This window comes from Bos indicus x Bos taurus, chromosome 20, assembly GCF_003369695.1.
Source record: "Bos indicus x Bos taurus breed Angus x Brahman F1 hybrid chromosome 20, Bos_hybrid_MaternalHap_v2.0, whole genome shotgun sequence".
Lineage (NCBI taxonomy): Eukaryota > Metazoa > Chordata > Mammalia > Artiodactyla > Bovidae > Bos > Bos indicus x Bos taurus.
Window position 1 is genome coordinate 11153232 of NC_040095.1, and position 12220 is coordinate 11165451.

A 12220-nucleotide genomic window follows, 5' to 3' on the forward strand; every position below is an offset into this window, starting at 1 on the left:
CTACCTAGCATATGCCCTTGATGCCAACTTAGCCTCCAGGGCACACCACTTTTTATCTTTTTTCTACTTCCCCTTTCCCTACCCCCTCACATATACAGCCCCAAGTGTGGGTCCGAGCTGCTGCTTCAGGCTACGTGGATATTCTTACTTTTAAGCTCTGAATATAACCTGCTTATTTGGGCTCCCAGAAATTTAAGACTTGCCAAGGTCCTTACTTCCAACCCAGACTGAGTTCTGGCCATATATAAGCTGATTGCCCAAAATGACATGGGAGATTATGGGAATCTTCTCTTTCTGCGTCAGACCCATCCAACACATCCCCTTCTTGCTTGAGCATACCCTGTTCCCTCAGTGAGGCTGCCACATACTCTGGACACTGTGTAGGAACTCCCAGCCCAGCCCAGAGAAGTCAATGAGTTCCCTAGTCTCCTATCTCAGATGCCTTCCTTTCCCTACAGACCCAGCACGTCCTGTGCTTGAGCAGAGTAATTATACAGGTATCCTTTAGGGAGCATTTACTATGTGCCAGACCCTAGAATAGCCTTTACCCTACTCCACCTTCACAAGGACCCTGTAAAGCAGGCATTATCGTTATGCCCATTTCACACAGGAGGAAATGAGGCTTGGAGAAGTTAAACAATTTGCCTCAAGTACCCACGAAATAAGAGCTAGAGTTTGAGTTCAACAACTATCTGAACCTGGAGCTTATGCTTTTAATCTCTATGCTAGAGATTGGAAGCCAGTGGTCAGTGATAAAATATTGACCATGACTATATTTGGCCAGCAGCTGTTTTCCTTTTTTTATTTTTTAGTGATGACCATTACTGTACTTTAAAAAGTCAAGAACTATCATGTAAAAATTCAGATGTGTGACTTCTCTTTACAAAATTGGAAGATCTGGTGACATCGGTTCTATGTCCTAAAAAGCAAAAGTCACACAGAACAGAGAAATGTCTGGCCTTTCCATGGGGTGTGAACACCCCAGTTTGCCTCTCTCTCCACTTTCTGTATTGCAGTATTTCTCAGATGTGACTATACATCAGAACCATCTGGAGATGGCTGGGCCCCACCCAGAGCTTCTGATTCAGTAAACCTGGGTAGGGCCTGAGACTTTGCCTCACAACCAAGTGTGAGCGGCTATTTCTCATCACATTTGTGCTGTTGCTATTTTTATATTCAGCCCACCCACCCACTCCTTTTACCTCCATGTCTCCTGTAGGCATTTGAGTTTGCAACCGAGGCACTGTGTTATTCTAACCCCGAGGGACCCTCGCATGTGCTCCTAAATTCTCACTAATCTCTGAAGTGAATCTTGAAGCTCCTCTGGACTTACTGTTCTGACTTCTTTCAGCTCTTAAAAACACAATGCAATCTCTTCATTCAGTTTCACAAAGGCAAGGGAAGACTTAGTAAAAGTTCCAAAGCAGACATGTTGCGGCAGCTTCTTCTCCTGAGCTGGAAGGAACCAGCAGAAAAGAGCCGTCTATGTATATGAAAGATAAGAGCCTCTGCTAACACAATCCTCTGACCGCTCAGATTTAAAAGCCATAGAATTCACACAGAAGCAAGCATTTTGTCTGTTCTCTTCTTCCAGGGGCACTTGCTTTATAGCCTGAACAATGCCCTTCTGTAGTTACAGAAAGTCAATCTAACTATTCCAGGAGAAATCTACTCAGACAGTTACCCAGGAGACATAGTGCATCAATTCAAATACTATTCATTAGGGTTTGGCTCTGCCTAGAATAGTTTTTTTATAAACTTCAGGGCCCACCTCAGATGCTGCTTACTCAAAATGCTCTTCCTGATTCAGTTCAGTTGCTCAGTCGTGTCCGACTCTGCGACCCCATGAACTGCAGCACACCAGGCCTCCCTGTCCATCACCAACTCCCGGAGTTCACTCAGACTCACGTCCATCGAGTCAGTGATGCCATCCAGCCATTTCATCCTCTGTCGTCCCCTTCTCCTCCTGCCCCCAATCCCTCCCAGCATCAGAGTCTTTTCCAGTGAGTCAACTCTTCTCATGAGGTGGCCAAAGAATTAGCCGGGGCAAAATAATTCCTTCTTCTCTCCTCTCCTTCCTTTTCTCCAGGTACTCATCCCATACTTCCTTGAAATATAAAATAATGATTCTGCCCCATATCTTCCCGAAGAGATGATAAACTTGTTGAGAGCATAAGATGAGACTGTACAATTTTACAGCCTGCTTAATGCCTGGTAGAATGTTTTGCTTTCAGGTGACTCTTGGTCAGATTTCTAGAGTGTCTAGATGATTGGAGGGGTTCTAGCACTGTGTCTGGAAAGGGCAGAGAACAGAGCAGAGATTCAGAGAGATTGGGGACCACCTGGACTTCTAAGTTATTAATTGAGAGTCTGGCACTAACTCACACTATTGAAAACAGAAGAGAATGATGAGTTCTGCCATCGTAAAGTTTGCAAGACCAACGCACATGACGAAAGTTGGGATAATTTATAATACAATAGAAACTGAGAGAGGGAAATAGAAGCTCTGAAAAGAGGGTAATCGGAGTGAACTAGAATGAATGGAAAAGAATGGATAGAGCAGACTGGATATATCATAGACATTTGAGAAAGATACTTAAATAAAAGTGGTCTGATTTCTACTGCCAAGGTCATGAAGATACACTGCTGTGTTACCTTCTAGCTGTTTTATCATTTTACCTTGCACATTTAGATCTATAATCTTTCTGGAATTGAGTTTTGTGTGTGGGAGGGGTCAACATTCATCTCTTTCTGTATAGACATGTAATTGATCAAGGATCACTTAAGAGAAAATGACCCCCTTGTCCCTACCACAGTGTTGTGACTTCTTTATTGTAAAACGTGTAAGTCCATTTTGGGACTCTGCTCCTTCCTTTATTTTTCACATTGTTTTGAATTGTAAAACAATGTCACATCATTGTTTTGCTTGTTTTGTTCTTGTTTTAATAACTGCAGCTTTGTAATAAGTTGATATTTGGTAGCTTAAATCCTCTACCTTGTTATTTAACGAACTTTGTCTTTTGTTATCCTTGGCCGTTTGTGTTTCCATTTTAAATTTTAATATCTACTTGTCAATTTACACACACATACACACAAGGCTTCTGGCATTTTCAACTGGGATTTTGTTGAACTTAAAGATTTATTAGGAAAAATGAACAATTTTACAGTGTTCAGTAGTCCAGTACAAAAACTGGTGTATCTTTTTATTCAGATCTTCTTTTATTTCTTTCAGTAATGTTTTGTAGTTTTCTTTGGTGATGTTGTACACATTTTTTATTTGATTTATTCCTTGGTGTTTAAAGTTTTTATGCTGTTTTATACTATGTAATTTAAAATTTTTATCTTCTAATTATATCTTGTTAAGATACAGAAATATAATTAGCTTTTCTATATTGATCTTATATCCAGGACCTTACTAAATTCACTTATTTATTCTGATATTTAATCCTTTGAATTTTCTACATACGTAATTATATCATTGTGAATAATAGTTTTATTTCTTCCTTTTAAGTACTTATACCTATCAATTTTTAAAAAAATTATTACACTGACAAACATCAAGTACAACATTGAATATAAGTAGTAAAAATTATCCCTTTTGCCTTATTCCTAATCTCTGGAGGCCTTTTAAATAATTTTATCATTATATATAGTTTTATGTTGGCTTTAAAAAAATACATCCTTTATGGACATTATGGAAGTCTCTGCTATTGTTGGGTTGCTCCCCACCCTGAAAAGTTTTTTTAAAAAAATGAATGGTTATTAAATTCTATCAAAATCTCTCTCTCTTTTTTTTTTTTTTTTGCATTTGGCAAAATAATGGTCACATGGTTTTCCTCCTTTATTTTATTAACATGGCTGATTTTATTGATTGATTTCCTACATTTTCTAAACTTAAATGATCTTAAATGGTTTATGGGTTCAATTTGCTAATATTTTATTTAGAATTTTTGCTTTTGTGTTTATAAGAGAGATTGGCTCATAATTTTCCTTCCCTGTAGTATCCTTTTTGTGGGCCTGAGTTTTCTTTGCAGAAAGATTTTTTTAATACAATTACTGTAATAAATATAAGGTTTTCTATTTCTTATGGTGTCCATTTTGACAACTTGTATTTTCCAACAAGTTTTCCATTTTACTTAAATTTTAAAATGTATTGGTAAATAATTGTTTATGAATTCTCATCTTTGTAACACCTGAACAATCAGTCATAATGGCTACTATTTTATTCTTTTTATTGATAATTTGTGTTTTCTCTCTTACTTTTTCCTATTGATCAATTTTATCAGTATTTTTAGGGAACAATCTTTTGGCTTTGTTGAATTTCTCTATTGGTTTTTTTTTTATCATTGGTTTTTATTCTTTATAAACCAATTCTTTATTCTGTTTTCTTTGGATTTAGTTTGTTTTTCCTTTGGTAACTTCTTGAGATTAAAAACTCAAATTTTTCTCAATTTCTCATATCTGTATTTAAAGATATAAATTTCCCTCTGAGCACTGTATAAGCTGTGTGTAGACTGAAAGTGACCACAGGTTTGTTTCTATCTCTGTCTGCATGACCACTGTAATATAATTTTTCAGTTTTTTCCATCAAATGTCTCTGCTCTTAAGTCTAGATTTGGCTATGTAACTTATTTTAATCAGCAGATGTTAGCAAATATAAAACAGAGATTTGGAAAACTTTTTTTTTCTTATTGTCCTTGAAAACACTCCATGAATGAAAGCAGGCTAGCTTGCTGGAGGGAAAGAGGTCACATGGAGAAGAACTAAGGTATTCTGTCTGAAAGCCTGCTAGCTTCCAGACGTGTGAGAGAGGTCACTCTAGATCTTTCGTCTTCCCCAGACTTTATCTTATCATAGATTCAAGAGAGTCCAACATATCAGCTAAGCCGGAATAGAAGAACCACCCAACCAAACCATAGAATCTTGACGTAAATAAAATGGTGGTTGTTTGTAAGCCACTGAATTTTGGGAGGGTTTGTTACATGTCAAAAGCTAGCTAAAATAAGTTCTAACCTGACCCAGTAGTGTTGATATGATTATCATTTAGTTTAAAACATTTTATAATTTCCATTGTGATTTATTAATTAGATCAATGAAATATTTAATAGTTTATTACTTAATTTCAAACATTGAAAACATTTTTAGTGATTTTTAAAAATTTCTGTATATATGATCAATTTCTAGCTTAACTTTGCTAAAGTCAGAAAATACTTTTTTTCCCCTCAGTCCTTTGAAATTTGTTGAGGCTTGCATTGTGCCCTAGAAATTAGTCAATTTTACTAAATGTTCTGTATTGTATACTTGAAATGTTCTAGAAGAGTAGATTGATCTTAAGTATAGGTTTAATCTGATATATGCTGCTTTATAACTGGAAATGAAAGATTTCTGTCACATTTATTATCTCTAAAAGAAAGTATTCATATATTTCTTGTAAAATTAAGGAAACATTTTGTAAACATGATCTGACCAACTTGACTGGAGCCGAAAGTAAATATAGGGAAGCAGTAGGGAAAATATGTTTTTAAAATATAGTATATGCCAATACATGTTTGCAATATCGACTCATAATTCTTCAAAATAATCTTGCCTTAATGCAAATGAATAGGACTATTGGCTCAACTGAAGCTTTTCTGATAATAAAACCCTTTAAAAGCCTTTGCTTCTTAAAGCTTTTGGATTATTATATCTAACTCATAAAATATGTCAAACCACAGTTACCTTGAGGTGGATGTCAGTCATAGTTATCAATAGCAAGAAGTGAATCTGGAGTGATTTATTATTCATAAAAGCTTTTTGAAACTCCTTTTGTCTAGTTTTAATTTTTCTTATTTCTTTAAACCTCAAGCAGCAGATACTATTTATGACTATTGACTACCTGGCAATTTACTTATTTTTATGATAATCATTCATGATTCTAATGCTCTAAACTTTTTTTAAATTTATTCTCTAAGTGGCTAAGGGTGCAATAATGTAGGCCTTTTATACATTTGTAAAGCCTTCAGCATGTCATTTAAAATACATAAAAGAAAGTATAGAATAATTTGCTGAAAATTTATGATATTTTGTAATGATTCTACTTTGATGTATTTACAATAAGGAAATAATCATGTATGCATGACAGTATACACGTAGGAACTATTTTAGCCCTATGTATAATAGCAAAATATTGGCCACAATATTAAACAACTTAAATAAATTAAAACATCCAACAGCAAGGCATTGTATTTTATAAGTGTCACATCTATGGACTGAATGGTATGCCACTATTTAAAAATAATATTTTAGAGGACTATTTAGTGACATTGCAATTTGTAAAGAAAAAAGGAGAAATTATTTTTAAAGAACCCCTTGAAATTTGAACTGTTGGCCAAAGAGCAGGGTAGGATGCCTTTTAGAGTAAGACTTCACCCTTGGTTTAGAAAAGCACTTGAAAGGGCTTGTGGCACTTTGAAAGTTGTGGCTTTCCCCCAGCATCACCTAGATAGAAGACATTTACACAAAGACGTGTTCTGTCCCACTGCTTTAAAAAGCAAGGGAATGTGGGACTGGGCCTTTAGCAGCTCTCATAGCAGTAGGAGGGGGTTTAAATGAATATAGGAAGAGTGGATGGATTCGGGGGGTCAAGGGAGAGTCAAGTCAGCTACTTGAGAGCAGGAGGGGCCGGGGGCAGGGAAGCAGTTGGCAGTGTAAATTTGCCTGTGCTAGGGGTGGCCAAGGAACTTTAAGACACCAAAGTCTAACAATAATTTTTATGTTGTTTTCTATACTGGACTGAGAAACACACATAGTTGATTCAACTGTTAATCTGAGTACCACCAGTAAACTACAAATAAAATAATGTGCTTCTGATGTTAACTCTCACTCTCTCTTAACCATGGAATTGGTGAGGCCCACAAGCGAGCTGTGGCTTCAAAAACTGTCTCAGTTCCTGTCTGGCCTGCATCCTTTCCTTTCTTCTTTCTCATTACCCGATCCTCTTCTTTTCTGTCCCCTTTTTATTCTTTCTGGTCGTGTGGAATTTCCTTGTTGTAAGGCTTTAACCCCAATTATAGAGAACGCTGTCTTTCCATCCACAACAGTTGAAGCTCCATAAATTGCAGTATGTTGCCTATGTATGAAATTGCCTCTTGCTCTTTCCTCTTCCTGGTGTTCATTCTCCATCTGAGAGGAATTATATCCTGTGCTTTGGCTTTTGGCTTGGGAGGTTGAGAACTGCCTCCAAGTTAAATCCGTGTGGGAAAAGACTCATTCAGGAGTTAACATATGCTATATACTTCTGGTGTAGCACAATCAAATATTCTCCTGGCTACAACCCTTCATGTAGGGCTTGTGAGCACAGGGCACACTGTATTCCAAAATGATTCCTGAATTAGCTAGTAAAATCTAGCCTCTTGCTGCTCTCATTTCCTTTCCTACTTGGCCTTCTCTGTGGCTGGTTGTATTTATGCTGTAATTACTCCCTGTGCTGTTGCTCTTGCTCTGAAACTTCAGTGACTGCCTGGGTCTAAGAGAGAATGCTCAGACATATCAATAAAGGTCCATAGAGAGATACAAGAGGAGATGTGGAGAAGGAAGGTTACATGCTGTTCCCATTATACTTTGTTATAAGGTGTTACAGCTCTCCTCGCTCACCACCACTTGTTTCCAAGTAAGAGTGTTTTATTTAACCCACACTGATGGTGCCCTTGCAAATTGAATCCTTGGGAATGGAAGATGAAATTCAATGTATTACATCATTCTCAACTTCAGAATCCCACCATGGTCATGCTTTGGGGATTTCACTTACTTCTCAGTTTTTCGATTGTGTCTTTTGACTGGCTTCTGCTTTTTTCTTTAAATGCTTTTATCATCTACCTCCTGATTACAATTCTTCCCTGCTTTTCAGCTCTCTTTCCTTAAATGTCATTCAGACACATCCCCAAGTCCCTAAACAACAAACTGGAGTAAATATCCTATAACTGGTAATTTACTTTAGAAAAATCAATTGTTATATAAAGGACAATTCCCCTTGAGAACTTTGTTTGACTGAGATCTGAATATTTGCTTCTTGGTACTTAATAGCATCACCTCCATAGCGTTAGCACATTGAATTGGCAGAAGTCTATAGCCAGCACTTTGACCTATTATTCCTTTGAGATTTTCAATAACAGAAGCTGTCACTACCAGGAAAATGCGAGATTTGTAGGTTGTTCCTGTTTGGCAGGGAACATACGGTAGTTGGCATTTCATGTATCACATTAGGTTTCTAAGTTTCAAGTATAATTTTTAGATTTAATGAGGCCTTTGTGCAGGTTATAACAAATAGGAGGATTTCAAATGCCTATGGACCTTAGCTTGAATATACTCTAATGAAGAATTAGAGAAGATGTTACATTATTGATCATTAATTTTCTTCAGATAGTGAATAAGCATCTATTACACAACAGACAGTTGGCTGGGTACCACAGCCAGAACCTGCTACGTAATTTGCAGAGCCCAGGGCAAAATGAAAATGCAGGCTTCCTCGAACCTGGACTGGCGACTCATTTCATATTGTATTGGCGACCCAATACAATATTATTAAGTTAAAAAATAAAATAAAAAAAAGAAAGAAAATGCAGGGTTCCCTGTTCAAAAACTGTTAAGAATTGAATAATAATTGTTAAGAATTTGATGTTCTGACAGCAGAGCATCAAACCAATTATAGGACCGTTCTAAGCACTGGGCCCCGTGACACTGCAAGGCCATGAGCCCAGGAAGCAGGTCCTGACTGGGGCTTGTCAGGGTGTGGTGTCCTTGATCCCAAGGGAAAAAATAAGTGAGACCCAGACTAGTCCCTAGGTGGGAGGCAGAGTGTTCTAGAATCCATTTTAACAGATTCCTTAAGCAGTCACTTGACTGTAGAGCTCATACTTTATAAGCGAGGAAATCTAAATGCTGATGAGAGTTACCTGAGTTTTATACTTAAAAAAATTTTATGTATTTATTTTGCTGCACCTGGCCTTAGTTGCAGCAGGCAGGATCTAGTTCCCTGACCCCTTGGGCCTGGGTTCAAATCCAGACCCCCTGCATTGGGAGTATGGAGTCTTAGCCACTAGACTGCCAGGGAATTCCTCTGAGTTTTATACTTAAAAAAAAATTATTAAAAGTCCCAGAACTAAAACTGTCAGAAGCCTTATTTTTACTCTCAGCCCATCAAATTAGCCTTTCTCAATGTTCAGGCAATTCTTTATACATAATGGATTCACTTTAGACATCCTGCTTGAAAGCCTTAAGGATGTTTTTCTTTCTTCCACTATCTGGCCCTAAAAAGCTAAGTGGTCTTTGGGAGTTTGGGGATGGTATTTCCTCCTAATCCCTAGACCAAGTGTGTCTTCTAAAGTAGCCTTGACTTGGTGACAAGTTATGAATAAAGGGTCGATAAAGTGGAGTGTGAGGTGCCCTTTCTGATGGTGGAAGCAAGTCTCCAGTCTGCTTCTCCAGAGGATTCACCCAGAGGAACAGGAGAATCATAGGTACATGTAAAGGACAAGTTGCCACCATCTCTGAGTCATAGGACCCGGTCTTGCTGTAAGTAAAACTCCCGTGTATTACACACTTGCTCTGAGCCAGGCATGGCACCAGTTTACATTATTGTAAGTACTCTTAACAAACTCTCTCATCATACTCATTTAAATGCCCAAGCTCTTCGCTACACGCAGTTCTGTCCTCCATCTTTGCTGTAGAAACTGGTGTTGCAGGGATTATATATCCCATACCGTGGGAAGAGGCCCCGGCTCAGTCCCCAAAGAGGCAGGAAAGCCATTCCTGGGAACCCACTTTCTAGTCGTTTTCCCCAATGCAGAAGACACTCCAGACATGACAAGGTGTTGGTGGTCACAGCTCTCTGAAGTGAGAGTGCAGGGAGGTGAACTTCACAGGCAAAATGGAGAATCTTTCATGGAAACTCTGTGTGATGGGGAGGGGATAGGATGGCCCTGGTGGCAGAGCCTGGCAAGAATTCCTGAGGAGCCTCCTTGGAGAGCTGAAGGAGGTGGCCTGGCTGGTGATCACGGCAGAAGGATGTGGAGATGGCAGTGCACGAGTGCCCGACAGGCAGCCTAAGGATATGGCAAGTTCACCAGAAAGCAGGACCAGAGAAAGAGAGAAAAGAGATCGTATGGATTCAGCTTGGATGAACTTACCCAGAATTTTGAACTCAGGAAATCTAGAATGAACATGTTTCTTTTTCAGTGTACATGTGGGCATGGTATTTGTGTTTTATGATTTTGTATAATGTTTAGTGCATTATATGGGATATGATGATCACCAAACCGTTATCAGTGTTTAGGGCCTCCGACAGTCGATCTGGCCCTGAAACTTTTGCGGCTCTTCTGGACCTTTCACCCTTCATCTCCTGCAAAATGCCTCCTTGGATCATACGTGTGCCTCAAATTCCACAAATACAGATCCCTCTTTGAAAGGTTAAGAACTTAAAAATATATATGTATTTATTTGACTGTGCCGGATCTTAGTCGTGGCCCATGGGATCTTTAGGTGCACGTGTGAACTCTGAGTTGCAGTATGTGGGATCTAGTTCCCTGACTAAGGAACGAACCAAGGACTCTGCCTTAGGAGCTAGGAGTCTTAGCCCCTGGGCCACCAAGGAAGTCCTGGTTAAGACCTTTTGCCAACACCTCTAGAATGAAAAGTCTTTTAGTAGTTATCTCAGTAGTTCAACCCAGTTTAGGGTTAACACCGTTTTAGTTTGACACCAAAACTGTCCAGATATGAGAGGAGGACTTGGACCACTAGGGACTCAGGGCGGGAAAGGCCCCAGAACGGGCAGGTGAGTGGCCTGCCCTTCTCCACTGTATGGATTTGGGCCTGTGCACTGACTCAGTTACTTCCATCCTCCTGTTTAAATACCTCCCCCTTCATTCCATGAAGTGTACCCTTGACCTCCATGTAAAATTCAGACCCCAGCTGAATGCAGAGGGTTGACTCTACATCTGGATCTGTTTTTTCCCACACACCACACAACCCCAGACAGACCACTGAATATATATTTGAAAAGTAATTATTTTGTGAAGGATATGGAAAACCTCTTAAGTATGACAGGACTATTCTGAAATTGTAACAATATCTTTTATTTTTGTATTAGCCTTCTCTCGTAGCTCAGTTGGTAAAGAATCTGCCTGCAGTGCAGGAGATCTGAGTTCGATCCCTGGGTTGGGAGATCCCCTGGAGAAGGAAATGGCAACCCACTCCATTATTCTGGCCTGAAGAATCCCATGGAGAGAGGAGCCTGGCAGGCAAGAGTCGGACATGACTTAGCGACTAAACCACCACTGTATTCATTAAGAACTTGCCAGCAGTAACTCACTGCTTCTCACAGAAACTGTCTGGCATGGGCACTTCTATCCCCATTTACAGATGGGTAAGCTAAGGGAACAGAAAGGTTAAATAATTCACTCAGATTCACACATTAAATGGGGCTGGCAGGTTCCTGGTCTGAGCTCTCAATCATCCTATATTTTCATTCTACCTCTGTATCCCTTATGGTACTTTTGCTTTAGAACATGTTTTTATATAAAGTATCTCATTAATTCTTCACAGAATTGCACGACAGATGAATTAATTAGCCCCATTCTACAGATATGGACACTGGGCCTCAGAGGTTTAATCCTCACTATCCTTTGTAATCATGTCACTATTTGAGAGTCGCTCAGTCGTGTCCGACTCTCTGCAACCCCATGGACTGTAGCCGGCCAGGCTTCTCTGTCCATAGACTTCTCTAGGCCAGAATACTGGAGTGGGTAGCCGTTCCCTTCTCCAGGGGATCTTCCCAAGCCAGGGATTGAACCATGGTCTCCTGCATTGCAGGTGGATTCTTTACCGTCTGAGCCACCAGGGAAGCCCATCCTGAGTAAGGTACACTTTAGTTAGAGTTTTGCTGTAGAACATTCTTAATGAGAAATGAAGGGGGAGGAGAGTGGCTCATGAATATGAAGGAGGAAGACAATGTGAAATGTTGAGAAATCTTAGTTTACGGGAATAATTCCTTCAGCAAGGGGAAAATAAAATTTAATCATCTGCTGTGAAGAGCTGTTTTCAGCTAAGGTGAGAAAGCCCTGGGGAACAGAGAACGCTCTGGATTTTACAGAATTAATGAAAGGGTCTTTAAAGGAGAGGATGGAAGGAGGATGAGAAAGAAAACATCATCGGTGCCACCTTAAGCTCTGTACCTTGCCTCCCAGAA